Source organism: Phyllostomus hastatus, unplaced genomic scaffold (assembly GCF_019186645.2).
Source record: "Phyllostomus hastatus isolate PE091 unplaced genomic scaffold, TTU_PhHast_1.1 phas_contig_118, whole genome shotgun sequence".
NCBI lineage: Eukaryota > Metazoa > Chordata > Mammalia > Chiroptera > Phyllostomidae > Phyllostomus > Phyllostomus hastatus.
This window is the reverse complement of record NW_025333543.1, coordinates 2,575,414-2,594,592: the sequence shown is the minus strand read 5'-3', so window position 1 is coordinate 2,594,592 and position 19,179 is coordinate 2,575,414. Positions and strand designations below refer to the sequence as shown.

The window sequence follows — 19,179 nt, the reverse complement described above, 5'->3', positions numbered from 1 at the left end:
GTTGCAGCTTTTTGAATCATCCAAATAGTTTACACAGAGGAATGTTCACACTTCATGCCAATTTTGATGCAGACTCGTTGCTCTACTCACTCAGTTATTTTGAATGCAACGGCCACACAGTACACATGCTCACTCAGAGGCATCTACTGCCCCCACTGATTAGTACAGTGAAGTCATCATTGTTCACACATGCACATTCCAGATCACTCTCCTTTGCTGCCAGGTTACATCAATGTCCTGCAAACTGTTCTCATTATATTAACAATGACTGGAGATTTTCTGGAAAGACCTCATACATATTTCTTCCCTGCACAATGGAAAAGTAAAGAGAAAAAAGGAAGAGTTAAATCTACCCTTAATGGTAGAAACAGAATGCTATCATTAAATGACCAACCAACAGTTTTTAAAATACCTCCTCTCTCATGCTTTCTTAGTAATTTTTAAAACTAATGGGGTGATTAACAGGGATGTGTCTTAATATCTAATTATCTTCAAACTAACTTGACTAATTTTATAAAATAATTTTTAAACTACTATTTTTTTATCATTTTCAAAAAATACCTAACAGCTTCAGGCAAACTGCATGGGATAGTGTGTGATGATTCTTAAACTGATTCATTACATTTTCATACAAGTGACTATCATACTGCAGGAGGGACAACTGTGTTTCAACTGCCACCTGTTTTACAGTTTTGAAAAACTATGAACAGTTCTCCGCTTGCTTGACACAGTGGTATATTCTTCAGGTATCCCAGAAGGTTTAAGTGTATTTCACTCACCATCTAAGATATTCCATGCAGAAGAAACAGTATAAGAAGTGTAAAATGCACTGGGGCATGGAGTTCATAGTTGCTCTAATGTCAAGATGTTTAAATATTGGTCGGTAAAGAACTACCAAGTCCAGGCCTTGACAATGAATTATGTTGGAATTTATGTTTCTGTGGATGGAATTAAAGACACTTGTTTGAAATACATTCCTTACAGAATATTGTTATGATTGATACATAAATATATTATTGATTTTGAATGGTAATCATGAGTTGTCTTAAAAATTTATACAGTGGGCCCTCCATATCTGAGGATGCAGAACCCAAGGATATTGAGGGCAAAGGGACTTGAGCATCACTGGATTTGGGTATCTGGGGAACAGGTCCCAGAACTGATCCCCTATGGATGCTGAAGGATAAATATATTCTATATCAGAAAAGTACCATAAAAATGCTCTGTAATTACAATTCTAAATAGGATGTATTAGTTCTTAGCCAAAATGTCAGCTTGATTAATAGTAAAAGTTTGCAAGTATTATTGTTTGCATCTATAGATTTGTAATATTCTAATCAACCTTAGTAAAATTGTTAAAACCTACATCTTCCAAAAATATCAATAACTTTCTTTTATTAGGTTTATTTTACAGAAAGGAAAATGAGGCAGAGAGTGGATGCATCCCTTTTCAAAGGTCACACACTCAGTTTACAGCAGGACTGGGATGTGATTGTCCAGCAACCATAAATAAAAATGTATTGGATGTATATTAATTATGTTTTAGCCCCACAACTCTTAACATTTTTCTGAATCAGATATTTCTGGAAGAAACTGATATATGAAAGTTCAAAAGCTATATCCCATACAAAAGCTGTATGTATTCCAAAATAAAGGTAGGATACTAGTCAGGGGGCCATTTGTATCTGTCTGTATCAGCTGTGTCACACACATTACTTGTCTCACAAAAATATTCTGCACTGGACTTATCCAACATATTAAAATAATTTTTAATTTTTAGACAACACAAAACAATAAAAGAACAATAAAAGCTACAGTAAAACTAAACCTATCAACCTCACACTTAAATACTTAAATTCTTAAATGAAGGTTTTTTTAGTTTTGGTGATGTTACATTTCCTGAAATAAAAATTCATATAAAATGCATTAAAGATAATGCCAGAAGAGTTGGGTAAACCATGTTATGGTATTTATTTCTTCATTAAAAGGAGACTGGCCTTTATTCAAATGAAAGAAATCCATAGACAGAGGAAAGAAATGAATAGAGAAAGTAACTGGTAACAGTTCATTTGTCATCTTCTTCCTCCCTCCCTCCCACCTTCCTTCCTAGTTCATTCCTCCTTTCCCACCTGCCTTCCTTCTGTCTTTCTCTTTCCCTCCTTCCTTCCCCTTCCCATGCCCTTTGTTTTCTCCTTCTTTCATTATTTGTTCTGTAATTATTGAGAGTCATTAGGTTTCTAAAACTTCTTCTCTTCTATTCCAACTGATGTTCGATGGAATCAGAAGTGGTGCTAAGAGGAAAACACCGCTGCTAAGGGCCTAAGTTCTAGACAGACAGACAGTCTTGGGCTTCAATTCTGGTTTTCCCTTTGCTGTTGGGATTGCTTTGGACAAGTTTCTTTACCTCATCTCTAAGAAAGGGAAAATAGTACCTACTCTGATGAGCCATTGTATTATTTAAATGGACAAACATAGGCAGCCTGAGGACCACTGAGCCCGGTATGTGGAAGGTGTTTGATGTATTTATTCATTCCATCTTTTCCTTACTACCCTTTACACTAGCACTTTTTTCTTCAAAGAATTATTTGTATTTATTATTCTAAAATCCAAACTTTGTCCTTTTGAACAAAAAGTTCATTTTGTTTTCCTGCAAAGTCTTACAAAATTGTAAGAATCTGCAATTATTGTAGTAATTGTAATTATTAACAGTCACAGATAATTCACAGTAATCACGTGCCATAGAGCCCACAAGCTTCCCCCAAGTGCAAGAGTGCTCATCTAAACTTTTGGCCTAGAAACATTTGGTTTATGGCAACTCCACTGTTCTTTCCCTCAAGTTCTCTAGAAGTTTCTGCTTTCCTTCAGTTTAGAAATTCTTCTGTTTGTAATTGCCAGCAGAGAATAAAGTGACATATGACAATGAAAATTTTTAAATTTGAGTAGTATTTGCTTTTAAGTTTTTATAACTTTTGAAAACTAGAGTTGATGATAATCATCAGCTGAGAGGTATTTACTGAATATTAATTTGTGTGTGGATTTGAGAATAAATATGGGCCCTTGTCCTCTAAAAGCTTCCCAAGGGAAGGGAAGGCGATGTAGGCCCTCAAGAATTCCACATATCTATAGAGTATTTCAGAAGGCTGGAAGTCTTTCATACATTCCTTAAGCCTTTGGCTTTTTTTTTTTCACATTTCCTCACAGACCTTTGCACTTAATAGACAAAGTAACAGAGAGCAGATAAGTGAATGAATGACTGTAGTAAACTGCTTGAGTAAATGTTTAACTTACACAAACTACTCCACCTATTAGCAGGGATTAGATGTGAATGGAAGAACATCATTGATATTTTTTTCAGGTAAATTTCAATATTGCTTTCTAAGCTGGTTTAGAACACGTTGCAAGAATAAGGCACAAAATATGTTTAAGTTTTGACAACTGAAGAGGTACCAGACTATTGATTAAAGATTCATGCAAATTGTTTTCCACACCTCTTTAAAAGTTTTCCTGTGACTCTTTTCATCTAAGAGGAAGAAGTGGAACCACAATTGAATTCTTCATTGGATGTTGAAGAGTTTTTGATTTAGCCACTTTGCTATTATTTAAATGATAAATTATAAAAGGTGGGGGTGGTGTTGGGTTAAGTCCATAGAAAAAACTGAGGGCAAATCAACAGTTTTTGTGAACAGTTGAAATGTAAATGCTGTTGAGATTCTGGTCCAGTTTCAGATAAGTGGAAAATAAGCTATTGTTTTAATTTAATTCCAAAGCTGCTTTTCATTATTTCTGGGTTTTATTACACCCATCAAAAGCCATAGAATGATTAGCCTTTCTTGTTCAACTTTAAGGAGACATTTTTAAGTTTTTCATTGTATTTCATACAGAAGACTAGTGGGTGGGTTTTCTATTTCTTCCAATTTTAGCAATATTAAACATAATTGTAACTATTTTCTGAGTTACACTTTGAGAACACTTAACAATTGCTTTACTGAAAAACCTGACAAAGAAATTAGAATAAGAACTAGAGGCGGGTGAACAGAAAATTATTTCAAAATAGGTGCAGTAGAAGTGTACTCAGTTCTTACTGATTAACAAATTAATGGGAGAACAGAAAAATAAATAAGTTTTAAATAAAAGATAAACAACTTCTTCACTCTGAAAACAGTTAAGTTTCTTTAACCAAGTGACCTTTGCAAAACTTACAGAAGGAAACAGTATTCAATTAAGAATATAGTTGAACACATAGAAATAATTGTTGCTATGGCTGGAACTATTTAATTCTATGGTTAAATAAGGAGTGAAGGAGACACAAAAATTTCTTTATGAGTAGATTAACCTCACTCTGTCCTGTAGTTAATACTACACATCAGCCTGCAGCAAAACCTCTCTGATACGGATGCTGTTCCTCGTAAACAATTGCATAATGGCTGCATGAATAAGTATGGCTAGGTGCAAATCTATTTCCAAGCAGAATAAAAGTTCTCTAGGTCCCTAGTATCAGGTCTACATGACTTTATGTGTTCTTTATGAAGAACAATATACTGTCACTGGAAATTTCTAAATGATATCAACAAATATAAATATTTGCTACACCAAAAAAATGTAGCAAATGATGTATCGCTTACTGAGATGGAATTAGATACAAGGAATAGCCCATACTCTTACTCTGGTAATTATACATATACAGTTCATAAGTGATTATGACAAGTAGCAGGGAAAACAGGGTAAGATCATTTGAAGGTATCTATTTTTACCTTAAACAAGTTTAAATTTTAATTCCAGAATCCCTTTTAAACCACAGGAGATAAAATAAATACAAATGTACAAATGTTGATAAAATATAATAGCCAAGAGCAAAATATAGAATGTATTTTATTGCCAGTAATTAAGAGTACAGTTTTAAGTTGTAGAATCAATACCCAAGTGATAGTAGGTTTGGGTAAAAACTACATACAGAAAGATAAAGTCCATTCAAAAATTTACTTGGAACCATAAACAACCCTGAGTAGCTGTAGCAATTTTGAGAAAGAAGAACAAAGTAGGAGGGATCACCATACCTGATATAAAACTATATTACAAGTCCATGGGAATCAAAGCAGTCTGGTACTGGCATAAGAACAGACACATAGATCAGTGGAACAGAATAGAGAGTCCTGAAATAAACCTAAGTCCCTATGGTTAATTAATATTCAACAAAGGGGCAGAAGCATAAAATGGAGTAAAAATAGTCTTTTCAACAAATGGTGTTGGGAGATCTGAACAGCTACATGCAAAAAAAAAAAGGAAGAAAGAAAAAATAAACTCAAACACCAACTTACACCATACACAAAAATAAACTTAATGTGGATAAAAAGACTTAAATATAAGTCACACACCATAAAATTCCTAGAGGAGTACATAGGCAGGAAAATCTCAGATATTCCACACAGCAATATTTTCACCGATATATCCCCTAGAGCAAGCAACGTAAAGGAAAGAATAAACAAATGGGACCTCATCAAATTAAAAAGTTTCTGCACAGCTAAAGAAAACATCAGCAAAATGAAAAGGGAACCAACCATATGGGAAAATATATTTGCCAATGATATCTCAGACAAGAACTTGATCTCCAAAATACAGAAAGAACTCACTCGACTTCACTCCAGGAAGACAAACAATCCAATTAAAAAATGGGCAAAGGACGTGAACAGACACTTCTCCAAGGAGGACATACAGAGGGCCCAGAAACATATGAAAGGATGCTCAGCATCACTAGCCATCAGAGATATGCAAATTAAAACCACAATGAGATACCACTTCACACCAGTCAGAATAACCATTATCAACAAATCAACAAACAACAAGTGCTGGCGAGGTTGTGGAAAAAAGGGAACCCTAGTGCACTGTTGGTGGGAATGCACACTGGTGTAGCCACTGTAAAAAACAGTATGGAATTTCCTCAGAAAACTAAAAGTGGAACTACCTTTTGATCCAGCAATTCCACTTCTGGGATTATACCCTAAGAATCTTGAAACACTAATTCAAAAGAACCTATGCACCCCAATGTTCATAGCAGCAGAATTTACAATAGCCAAGTGCTGGAAGCAATCTAGGTGCCCACCAGTAAATGAGTGAATAAAAAAACTATGGTACATTTACAGAATGGAATTCTATGCAGCAGAAAAAAAGAAGGAGCTCCTACCCTTTGCAACAGCGTGGATGGAACTGGAGAGCATTATGCTAAGTGAAGTAAGCCAGGTGGTGGAAGACAAATACCATATGAGCTCACCTATAAGTGGAACCTAATCAACAAAACAAGCAAGCAAAATATAACCAGAGACATTGAAATTAAGAACAAATGAAAAGTAATGGGGGGGGGAGAGGAGGGGGCTAACAGGGGAAAGAGAGGAAGGGTCATCAAGGAACATATATAAAGGACTCATGGACAAAGCCAAAGTGGGGAAGGATGGAGGGTGAGACTTAGGGATGGAAAATCAGTAGGGGGGAAATACAGACAACTGTATTAGAACACAATAGAAAGAAGAAAGAAAGAAAGAAAGAAAGAAAGAAAGAAAGAAAGAAAGAAAGAAAGAAAGAAAGAAAGAAAGAAAGAAAGAAAGAAAGAAAGAAAAGAAAGAAAGAAAAGAAAGAGAGAGAGGGAGAGAGAGAGAGAGAGAGAGAGGGAGGGAGGGAGGGAGGAAGAAAACGTCCAATATGATTACCTTTGCACCTCATTCTTGGTCTCTATGAAGCTTCATAGTTGGGAGTGCAAAACTCAGCAAGCAAGTATGTTTGGTGGACATAGGCAAACTGTGCATTTACTGGAGGTTCTTATAATGAATTGTTCCTGCTGACCTGTGTTCAATTATCACAGCTTCCTAATGGCTTTTTACCTACTAAGAAGTCTAGTATGCTGCTGATAACTGAGATGTTTTGCTCAAACAACCCATGAGCCAAGAGGAAAGGGAGCATATGCTGGGAAAATCTCAGTGGATTGGTAGTAATCTGACATAGGACATTTCAAATGCTTGGCAAGCAAATAATTATCCACACATGGTAATGTATTAAAGTGTTGAGAACTGTATCTAGTAAACTGGATACAAAATTGATTATTATGGAATACAAATATTTTTGATAGTTACACTTGTTGCCTTTCTACAACATCATTAAGAAAATAGACCCAGGACAAAAGAGGCATTTAGTTTTATATGTTTTCATTTGCTTTCCTTCCCACAACATTATTCCATATTTACAATGTTGTATGTAATTTTGAGCAGAGAGGGAAACAAATTTTCAAATGCTCTCCATATTTTTGTTATAGCCTAATTCTCTATTTATCATTGATAGGATATATTTCAAGACTTGTAAATTACCTAAAAATTGTGTGCATGGGGATTTGTAGTAAGCTTCTTTTTCCATGACTTTAAGAGTTCATAAAATAATGTTTATCTATTGTGGGTGAGACATGAGCACTTACCTTCTATATGGTTATTAAAAAGAGAGTCATGTGGTTGTGTTTGGAATTCCCGATATTTTTTACCTCCCCCAAAATGCTTTCCCTAGGCCAGTATGAATTTTTTTACTTCCTGCAAATCTGAACATCAGCATAATATATAATCTTAGAAGATTCACAATAAATAGGGTATTGTGCATGTAACTAGCAAAATTATCAAAATAAGACATCAAAGTATAAGTGCCCAGCAGTTTATTAAAAAAAAGTATTTTGTGAGATTCTAAGAAATGAAAGGATTATGCATTCTGTAAAATTACTATAAATATTTTTATCTTAAAGTTATGTTAAATCTTTTTCAAGTCTAGGGAGACTGGTTTAATCAAGCTAGGATTTCTTTTTACTCAGTGATTCAATTTGGTTAAATCTGTCTTGTCTTTTCTAGAAAAGAAAATAAATTTTCTACCTACCTTCTCAACCTCCACACAGAGGTCAAACTCAAAGGTTTGTGTGTAGGCGTGTACCTCTGTGAGCTGAGTCATTGTGCTTCAAAGAACTCAGCACTGGGTGTAGGCGACGCTGATGCCTCCTGTGTGCTTGCAACCTAAGCTCTACTTTGAAACAGCTGGGGTCCACCCCAGCACACCTGGCCAGCTGAGGAATGTGTGCATTCATTTTTTCACTGTAGATGCAAGCTTTAGGCACAGGGGTACAGTAATCAACGAAATATGCATGATTTCTCTCCTGCTCTATGGAATTTACAAATACTCGATCTAGACATTGAATGTTCAAATAAATAATATAGTAATTACAGATTATGCAAAATACTATAAAGGAAATAAAGAATAACGAGAAAGAGCCCTGTAGGTGGAGTTGTCAGAGAGGGTCTCGCTGTAAAGGGGATATTTCACATAAGAGCAGACCAGTCTTGAGAAAGTCTGGGTAAGAAAATTGCAGGCATGGGAAACTGCTCACTTAAAGGTCTGTGGCAAGAAAGAGCTTAGTTAGCCCTTTTGAAGAAAGGAAACAAAGGCCAGTTTGACGAGAAGGTGGTTGGACAAGGGAGAAGCTGGTGCATGAAAAGAATGAAAAGGCACAGAGGGGTCAGGTCCTACAGCATTTTGTAGGCTATGACAGAGGGTTTAAATTTTGTTTATGACACATAAAGTCACCTCGGACTCATCATGTCCAGAATTAAACCTGGGATCTTCTTGTCTGTATCAGTCAGGTCAGCCCAAAACAGGAAACACTCCAGGTCTTTCAAACAGGGTTAATTTAATTGAGGGGATTGCTTACACAGGTGATAGGAGAGCTGAGAAGCAAAGCAGAATGGTGAGGCAACCTAGACGTTACCAAGTCTCTATACCCTGAGGGACAAAGAAGGGAGCTGGCCTTCATATTCTGGTGCCCTCTCACTTCATAGTAACATATGGCTGTAATTCTGGATCATAGGTGATTTACTATATTTTATTATTTTAAAATTTATTTTAATGTTGCAGATTGAACAGCCAGACACTATGTACTTCTCGATATGATGCAATGGGGAAGCACACAGTACCATCAATTCGATGCAGTGTTCAGTTCTTGTTAGGCTCATAATTCAAACAAACCACCGATTAAAAAGCACTATGAACAATGAACAGACTCACAGATACAGAAAACAGACATATAGTGATCAGAGGGGAGGGGGGTTGCAGGGATGGGTGAAAAAGTGAAAGAACTAAGCAAGCAGACAAACAGCAACAAAACCTTCACAGACTCACAGTATGGTGATTAGCAGAGGGAAAGGAGGATGGGGGAGGAAGGAAAGGGTGAAGGGGAATAGATGGTGATGGAAGGAGACTAGACTTGGGGTGGTGAACACACAATACAATGTGCAAATGATGTATTAGAATTATACTCCTGAAACATATATTTTATTAGCCAATGTGACCCCAATAAATTCAATAAAAATTTTAAAGAACTAAATGCAAAATAATAAACACTGCCCTGGCTGATGTAGCTCAGTGGATTGAGCACGGGCTGCAAACCAGGCATCACAGTTTCGATTCCCAGTCAGGGCACATGCCTAGGTTGCAGGCCATGGCCCCCAGCAACCGCACATTGATGTTTCTCCCTCTCTCTCTCTCTCTCTCTCTCTCTCTCTCTCTTTCTCTCTCTCTCTCTCCCCTTTCTCACTCTAAAAATAAGTAAATAAAAAATCTTTAAAAAATAATAAACACTGGATATTTACTGAGAAATAGGAGTTATTAATTTTTCTAAATTTGGTAACAGTATTTTACTTGCATGAAAAGAGTTTACATTTTAGAGACACATATTTAAAAATTTATGAATGAAATGACATGATGGTCTGGAAATGGCTTAACAATAATCCCGTTGATTAGAGAGTGGAGTTTAGAAAAAATCAGATTGGCCACATGTTGCTAATTGTTGAGATGGTTGTTCAGTGTACTATTTCAACTATTTTTCTTTTGTATGAACTTTTCTACAAATAAAACATCAGAAACAAATTTGTAGGGACAGATGGCACTTCCTAGAGAGCATTTGCAAGGAGAAAAAAAAGAAATCTAAAAACTGTGTGTAGAAAATCAACTTTCTGAGGTGGAGGAAGGGAGGAACCAATAGAGAGTCAAAATAGGAGGGGCAAAGTTGAAGAAAGAACTCAGGAGAATGTGGCATGGCAAAGCCGAGAAAGAACAGATAGGGTGGTCCAAGTACATGGGGTGTGACCGAGAAACCAAGTGAGATGTGGCAGGCAAGCCCTTCTCATCTCATGTGTGACTGTAGGCTTTGGTATGTCGTTGGCAAGAGGGAGGAAAAATGATAAGATTGGGATTCAGTCTTGGGGGAGTGAGGCATTGCTCCTTGCACTTGAGTATGTGACCTTCTCTGTTTACTGAAGAAAACTGGGCACAGACACAAGCCAAAGCAAGTCACCTGGGTTCCCATTTGCCATCACACCTTGTGTGATTATCTCAGGAAGTTCTCCAAGAGGAATGGGTATAAATTATGGGAAATTTCAGACCTACCTCAGTGTTGTGGACATACTGTCACAAAGTAGTGTGAAAATTCAATTTTATCTTCACTTCTAACACCTTTCATGCTCTAAGATTTATGGAAAATATTCATTTATGGAAGATATTTTGAAGTCAGTATGAAAAAGTTCCATAAAATCAAAGATTGTTAGCAGAAGTAATTTAGCCATGATACCTTATAATTTATGAAAAACAAAGAGCTTATCCATGGGTAACTTTTTAAGTGCCCATACATTTTGGAAAAGAAATGAGATTGGTCCTCACCATTTCTTTAAGTTTTTTTATAAGTTGTATATAATACCCTTCTTTATCATCTTAGCTCTGTGTGCTTTTAGGATATAGATGTAAAGAGTCTTTCCACAGGTAAACCAACAAGTACTTACTGAGCACTTGTTAAGTATCAGGCACTATTATAGACACCAGGTGGTAACAGTGGGCAACAAGGCAGTAAACAGAAACAGTCAAAATGCTTGGTCTCTTGAAGTTTGCATTTGGATTAAAGAGACATTTCATTTTTTTAACAAATATATTCTAGATAGTGACAAGTATTACGCAGAAAGATCAAGCAGGTAAAAGCGTAGAAAGTGAGAAGGGCATGTTTAACAGTTGGTCAGAGAAGTCTCTGTGATGAGGTGGCATCTGAGCAGGGTCCTGAATGAAGGGAGAGAGGGAGCCTTGCTCTCTAGGAGGCACATCCCAGACAGAAGGGACAACAAGTGCAAAAGCCCTGCAGTGAGTGGTATTGATGCTTTGAAGAACAGCAGCCTTTGGAGGAGCAGAGTGGCTGCAGTAGAGGGAGTGAGGAGAAAAGTAGAGGCAAAGAGAATGAGATGGGCACGGGGAGCTGCGGAGTGGAGACAGACCATGAAAAGCCTTGTAGACCACGCTAAAGGCTGGATGTTTTTAGGTGAAAGGGAGAGGGTTGGATGGCTTTGAGAATGAGTACAGCATGATCTGACTTGGTTTTTTAAACCATTTTGGTGTTTTGGTGTGTTTGCCCATTATTTATCTGCTACTGTGAGTAAAGTTTGAGGAAATATCTTAGGAATGGTCAAGCAAAGTATAGACATCTTCTTACTCTTTAGTAGCTTCCCAAGGCCATTTAAAGTCTCAGAAAAGCTCATGCAGTAATTTGTGGCAAATAAAAGAAATAATTAGTATGAATGCATGGTATTATTAACATAGTAAGGTGCATTTCTGAATGTCAAGTTATTAAATTCAATGTGCCATATTGATTGAAAGTAACATTTATCCATTCTCTCCCATTTCTTTCTAATTTGTAGAACAAACTGAAGCCAAAAGCAGTTAGTTCCCCTGTGCAGGACCACATATCTGAGTACTTTAAGCAGGACAAAGGCTAAGGTTTCCTCACTCTCAGTCCTATGTTTTCCAGACGCTAAACTGCCTCCATCCCATGTATTGTTGTCTGTGACTACTTTCAATTCTAACTTTAGAAAAACTAGAGAGACAATGTTTTTCTAGACTCAGGAAGACTAGAACAATAAATAAGCAGATGATATTTTAAAATACTTTTAATTGTCCCACTTTTATTTCCTATTAGCAGAGAAATATATATATATATATATATATATCATTTTCTGACCATTTTCTGACGTTCTTAAATAATATAGTCTTTCAAACTCTGAAAAATGAAATCAGCTCTGAATTATTCTACAACATTTAACAAACATCTAAAGTCTGAAAACTGAATGCGATGACAGGATTTTATTAAATCGTGGTGAAGTCATGTGAGTTAAACTACAAATTAGTTTACAAAAGTCACACACATACAAATCAGATTTTCCCCCTCCCAAGTCATTTCTGAGTTTTAAAGCCTGTCTGGCCAGTGTTGGCTGTTACAATATCAGTTCCTTTAGCCTATAAATGTCAAGTTCAGTTGGAGGTAAGGAATATGTGGCATTGGAGAAAGTGAGAAAGGAATGAGGAAAATATTCCCAAATCTCAAGGAATAGGTACCAGGGGGGGAAAAATAAGAGAACCGGTTGATGCATGCTTTTTGCCACCTTTTGGAATATAAACTGAATTCAAAAACTTCTAAAAATACTGACCATGGGACAAAGGTAAGGTTTTCAGAGATTAACAGTGTACAGATTTATAGGGAAACTCATGCCCTAGTGAGCTAATTCATGCCCCAGTGAGTAAGCCTGTGCCCCACAGTCTTCAACGTAAAGCACTGGTTTCAGTGTATTAGGGAAGACTTCTGAGATTATTATAAAGACTGGTAGAAGGGAAGCTGAAGGGGAGGGCACCTTCTTGGCCTAGGGGACATCAGCAGTGAAGATGAAAAGCAAAGTAGTGTGCTTGAGAAACTGCAAGTAGTTCAATGTCGCTGGTGCACAAAAACCAACAGAAACTACCTTGCTAGTTTTATTTGGTGGGATGTATGTATTGAAATTCATTTATTATGTTGACGGAGAGCATTAGTAATTATTGTCAAAGGTCAAACAAAGTCTAATATTAATTTCTATACCCAAACAGTGTATAAAATGAGTGCCTCTTTATGAACAATTTCAGACAGGCAGAGCAAACCTTCATTTTTTGTTGTTGTTGTTCAAGTACAGTTGTCTCCATTTTCCCCCCACAATTTCCCCCACCCCAGCCATCCCCACTTCCCACCCTTGATCCTACCCTCCTTTGATTTTGTCCATGTGTCCTTTATACATGTTCATGACAACTCGTCCCTTTTTTCCCCCGTTATCCCCTCCTACCTCCAGTGGAACATAATCAACAAAACAAACAAGCAAGCAAAATATAACCAGAGACATTGAAATTAAGAAGAAACCTTCATTTTTATCTAACTCTAAGATTACTATGAGTTTAATTGAAATAAAGCTATAAAGTCAGATGGCTCATATTCTTGCAGTTCTCAACAGAAATAATATATATCAAATATACTGAGAAAGACTCTTTGAGATTTTGGGTGGTGGTCTTTCTCTCTGCCTCTCCCTACACTTCACTGATCACTGAGTTCTAGCTTTTCCACATATTTCATATCTTTAAAATTTTATCTTCATTATTTCCCACCTGGACTTCTGATACATGTTTCTCTCTACTTCTAGTCTCATAACATTCTAGGCAATAGGATGACTTTTCTAAGGGGCAAAATTTTTCTGTCCACAAGTGTCTTGGCTCTCCTACCTTGAAGATAAAATCTGGTCTTATAACCCTAAAACACCAATCCAAAAGAACCTATGCACCCCAATGTTCATAGCAGCACAATTTACAATAGTCAAATGTTGGAAGCAATCTAGATGCCCATCAGTAAATGAATGGATCAAAAAACTATGGTATATTTACACAATGGAATTCTATGCAGCAGAAAGAAAGTAGGAGCTCCTATCCTTTGCAACACCATGGATGCAACTGGAAAGTATTATGCTAAGCGAAATAAGCCAGGTAGTAAAAGACAAATACCATATGATCTCACCTTTAACAGGAACATAAACAACAAAACAAAGAAACAAGCAAAATATAACCAAAGACACTGAAATAAAGAACAGACTGACAGAGTTCAGAGGGGAGAGGAGAGGGAATTTCAGGGGAAAAGGGGAAGGGTTTACAGGAACGAGTATAAAGGACACATGGATAAAAACTAGGGGCAGGTGGAAATGGGAGGGAGGAGGGGAGGGTTGGATGAGTGGGTTGGGATGGGAGTAAAAGATAGAAAATTGTACTGCAAAAACAATTAAAATAAAATTAAAAAAAATAAAAATAAAAAAATCTAGTCTTATATTATAGACCCATGGTTTCAACTCCCATCTTGTGCCTCAATTTCTGGACACCTCATTTTGCTATCGTTTCCTCTAATTTGTCATTCTTTCACCAGTGCTGTCGCCCTTTCCCAGAAAACATGCTCAATTTGAGTTCATCTCCTAAGAACTCATCTTGAGGTTTTAGACCAAGTGTGGGAGACTTTAGGCATCTTTTTTGGGGGGTTACCTTTTCTCACAAATCACAGACCGCACAACACACTATTATAAGTTTCTCTCACCAGCTACGAAGTTCTTTTCAGTACCCAATTAATTGTCTTGATGTAGTTGAGTTTCTCAGTAAATATTTGTGAAATAAAATGAATTAATGTGTTTGACTTCTAAAAGTTTTCTACACATCTCTATTTCTTCAGTGTGAAAAATACAAAAACAATAAAGGTAAATTTTTAAGAATTTGCCTCCCTTACAATAAAAAATGAGTTATATATTTTTTGGATATATTTGTAAAGGGATATTAAAAATTTGCTGAGTGAAGAACTATGTCAAAATCGTTATTAGAGAGGCTCTTATTGTTGCAAGGGAAGCCTTTGAATTGAAACAAGGTTCTTTCTATGGTTGTTGAAGTAAGAATGCAGCAGCACAATTATGTACAATCTGTGTTCATTTTTTATATTTTCTGTCAATTCTCCAGATCCTTTTGGGGTGGTGGAATGCCTGTGGCTTTCTGACTAGTGTGGCAAAACAGAATAGTTCTAATTCACTCAAATTTGGGTGGTTATTGGTTGCATGCCTCTGTGGTTCCTTTTCATTGAGTTTTGGGTCCAAAACTCTGGGAGGTATATCAGTTTCAGACCTCAATGAAACATATTTTTAATTGGCACCATCATCACAGAAATTGAAAAAGATAGTATAAAGACAAAAGGAAGCATTATTATTTGAACAATTCAATTTATGTACTGTCCCTCAACATTATTTTCCCAGCACAACAAAATGACACTACAATTAGGTCCACAATAACTACTTTAGTCAAATGTTGTTTGATGTCTTGTCAAGATGCAAGCATCAAAGAGATTTTCTAGATAATGAGTAATGTTATAAGTGGACCTTTGCATACATTGAAAATACCTTGCGTGATGGTCCTATTTCTGATCTTACTAGTAAAGCAGAGAGCCAGAAGCAGAGAAGAATGAAATTGGGGAGGGGAAAAATTTGTTTAAGCTTTGACATTATATTTGAATCTGCAACTATTAACTCCCACACCTATTGGCTATTTCTAAACATCATTGTCACTTTCCAGTGTTATCCATCTCCGAGATTCTTTCACCATTTCCCCCCAGCCTCTCCTACAGCAGGGCACTTATAACAGTTGTGCATATGATGGATGGTGTATATGGGTTTCTGTGTTGCTTTGTATGGGTACTTTCTGAAATCAAGTAAGTTCCTTGAGTACAAGTTCTTTATTCTCTCTATCCTCCACATAGCTTCATAGTGTACATTAACTGTACATTGTGTTCCAATTTGTGGAACTTCAGCGGCCTTGTAGGGGAAAGCAGACTGATAGGTATTAGGAGTCAGGGGGGTAGAAGAATGAAATGTCGAATAAATTTTCAGGAAAAATTACCTTTTCTTCATGTCTATGTCTGAATATAAAATACCTGCTTTAAAACAAACAAACAAACAAACAAATGTGTATTCCTGGTGACAGAGAAAATGTACTTATATAAAATATTAAAAATGAACAAAATCGATTAGATTTTTATGTTTTCAGTTAAGCAGAGCACTGCCTACTGACTCTCTGACAAGCCTCAACCATGTATTTTCTGGGAACTTCGTCAAGTAAAATCATTCTAAGACACTATTGCTTTCAAAACCTAGGTCAAATTTCCTTTTGGATCTGGGATATGACCAAGAACATATAGAAGTCTTAAGATGGGTTAATTTTTATTCTGTTCATCTGATCTCTTTCATTTATCATTTAATACATTGACAACAGGACTGACATATGCAGAAACACGGAATTTTGGGTTACCCAAAACAACCTCCTCTGACTCAGTCAAATTTGTGGTTTATATTTTAGCCATCACTATGGTTAATTTCGATTTGTTTTTACAATGCATACAAACAAATGTTTGATAAAAAATTTTTTAAGAGAGAAAGAACCAAAAGTGAAATGTGAGAGCAGTTAGAACGGCCAACACTGTACTAAAGATATCAAGCTAAATGATGGAAAATGTGAACAAGCTGGGTCACTTTAGTTGAAAAAATAAACCATTGATAGTATCCTAGTACCTTTAAGGCTTGTTTGGTAAATGTTAAAGCTTTTCTTTCTTTTGTGGGGATTTTTCTTCTGGGTCATTTCAACTAATAACATCAGAATCACATTAATTCAATTTCTTCTTTAATTTCTTTGCCTCCTCATGGATCATTTGAAAATTTCAGCTATGACATGATATGCTCCATGATTCTGAAGAGTGGAGGGGACTCAGAGCAGAGCGATAGTAGGAGAATGGGAGGGCTGTCATTTTCTGAGCACCACATGTGTCAGGCTTGATGAAGTACTTTATAGTCATTGCCTCACAGTAACCCCACATCTATATACATGTTATTAACTATACTGTAGAGGTGAGGAACTATGGCTTTAAAAGGTCAGTAACTTATCCAGGATTAGTGGTAGAGTTCAGGTTTAATCTTAGTTCTGATTCATGCCAAATTTTCAATACTTCATATTACCTGTACAACTGAATAAAAGAGTGAGGAATCTCTGGTATAAAGTCTCAGAAATAAATCAGATGCATTTTCATACATGTGTATAATAAGAGTTAGAAATTAATACCTGTGGAATTCATTACCTGTGCAGGCTTAGCCTCTGCTACCATGGATGAGAAAGCACTGACTATAATGTATTTTTAAATGATAGCAGTAACAAATGTTCATGGCACTACCTGAATAATACTGATTAAGAAACAATTAATTACTACAGATTAAACTGTAAATTTATTTTGCCTGTTTTCCAGGCCATTGAAGCAGAACATATATTGTCTCCACAAAGCACAACTGTGACTGATGATCATTCCAATTACCAGCTGAACATGGTTTTAGTTTATTTTTTTCCCCTGTTAAATCTGTCAAGCTTTTCAACTAAGTGTGCCTCATTACTTATTAGAAAATATAATATAATGTGAAGAATAGAAGTGAATCCTAATTCATCTGTGTTTTGGGACTTTCTAATGTCTCATAAAGGACAATGAGTTAATTTTATAAATTTCATTTACAGGAGAACTAAAATGATCTGTTACATCCATTTTATTAGCTTTTCTACAAATGGTAGTTATTTCTTTCTTAGTGTACTATAATACACAAACCTCCATACTAAAGTCTCTTGTTTTTATTAATTAGTGTATTAATTAATTAAAAGCTAGGAGTTACAAATATAAACATATAAGATCTCAGACTCATTTTATAGACATAATAAAATATCTACACAGATATCTATAATATTGACCTAGGAAATCCTTGTGTATAGTTAACAACCTGATTATGAAGACACATACATTAAAAAATATTTCCCCTTTTTCTTCTATAGTTTAATTAATCTCCTTTATTTTTGAAGGTGGTGGGGGGACCTTTCACTATACAGCAGCCCTTATCAAAATGAAGAACTACTCATCAGTCTAGTGATTGAAGGTACATCCACTAACGTTGATAATTCAAATAAAGATCTAATTTTTTTAAATAAAATCTGATCACTTTAGGTCAAAGGAGAAGTACATCTAACACACTTATGCTAGCTGAGAACATTTACTTTAAGTGTTGGCTCTGGAGTCAAACATGGGAAAGTTTGAGCAAGTCAGGGACCAATAGTAGCTAAATTTACCTCAAGAATATTTCCATTCATCTCCACCTGGTAATGATCATTAAAGGGAAAGGAAATTTGCATACATAACTAAGAAACTTGAAGGACATCCAGATAGCTTTGAATTTTCTTCTTTATAAAACAAATATATAAATGTAGCTTGTTTTCTCTTCAAAAACACTACTCATTGCTTATTCCTGGTGTCTTGACTTCTAACAAAACCTCAGACTTGGTTGGTGTTGTTCTTGGTTGGTGTGTTCTCGTGAACGTGCCATAAATTGACAGTGGAGGGTAGGGGTTTTCTGGGGAGCAGGAAGCCTCGTTGTGTTGTTTGGCAGTTGTTTTGGTGACCTGAATGGCGTATGTAAAGCGACTGTGTGGCTTAAATTGCCGCTTTCCTAGAAGGCAGGGGGAGATGGAGTTTAGTGGGTCTGCTGGTTGAGTAGGCCAAAGTAAACTCTGTCATAAGCACTGTCTCGTGGTAGAAAATGTTCTTTTGCCAAGCTTGTCATTCAGTTTTCAGACATAATTTAGCTGCTTTGGGATGTGGGGATTGGGGAGGAATTTTGCTATAGCCTGCTGGAATAGTCCTGGTGAAAAGATGTTGGGAGAAGAGTTGCTGTGAGTGACCTGTTGCTAGGAGCTGGGGAGAAGGGAAACTTCAATCTGCTCAGTTGGCACTAGCTGTATGCAGTCTGTTGTGGATCTTGTGTGACAGCTTCCTGCAGACTGTTACTCGGAAAGCCAGCAGCCTCTATCCGACCTCCTGGCTTCTTGCAACCATAGGGCAAATGCTTAATCAGTAGCTTTTGAAAAAGAACATGATTAATAAACCCATAAAATTCTCTTCTCTGATTAAGGCACAACTATGTTGCAAAATCTATTAGAGCTTGGTTAGAGACCATTATAGAAGAGAAAATAAATTATTAAAGGACAGATTTGTTGGTAGTCTAGGAAAATAGATTTGGCAGGCTAGTCTTGTCTCCCAGCTGTGAGAATTAAATAGGTGGCTGGGGATATGTTAAATTTAGTGAGGACAAAGTTATAAGACTGCAGGGAAAAATACTGTAATTGAAAGGCAGCAGCTCTCCTCCTCGAAATGCACATCAGTTTTCAAAGGTCTAAGGATGGTTC

At 36.3% G+C, this 19,179-nt stretch overlaps 1 protein-coding gene and 1 long non-coding RNA gene across 4 annotated transcripts in view; one reads left to right on the top strand and one right to left on the bottom strand.

Moving 5' to 3' along the window:
• LOC123824057 overlaps positions 1–6,828 on the bottom strand; it is a 36,238-nt gene extending 29,410 nt beyond the window's left edge. Inside the window, exon 1 of the long non-coding RNA XR_006786641.1 lies at positions 6,699–6,828. This is a non-coding gene — a long non-coding RNA (uncharacterized LOC123824057). The remainder of the gene's footprint in view (positions 1–6,698) is intronic.
• CPED1 (cadherin like and PC-esterase domain containing 1) overlaps positions 1–19,179 on the top strand; it is a 273,386-nt gene that overhangs the window by 179,853 nt on the left and 74,354 nt on the right. The gene's annotated exons all lie outside the window — the stretch shown is intronic.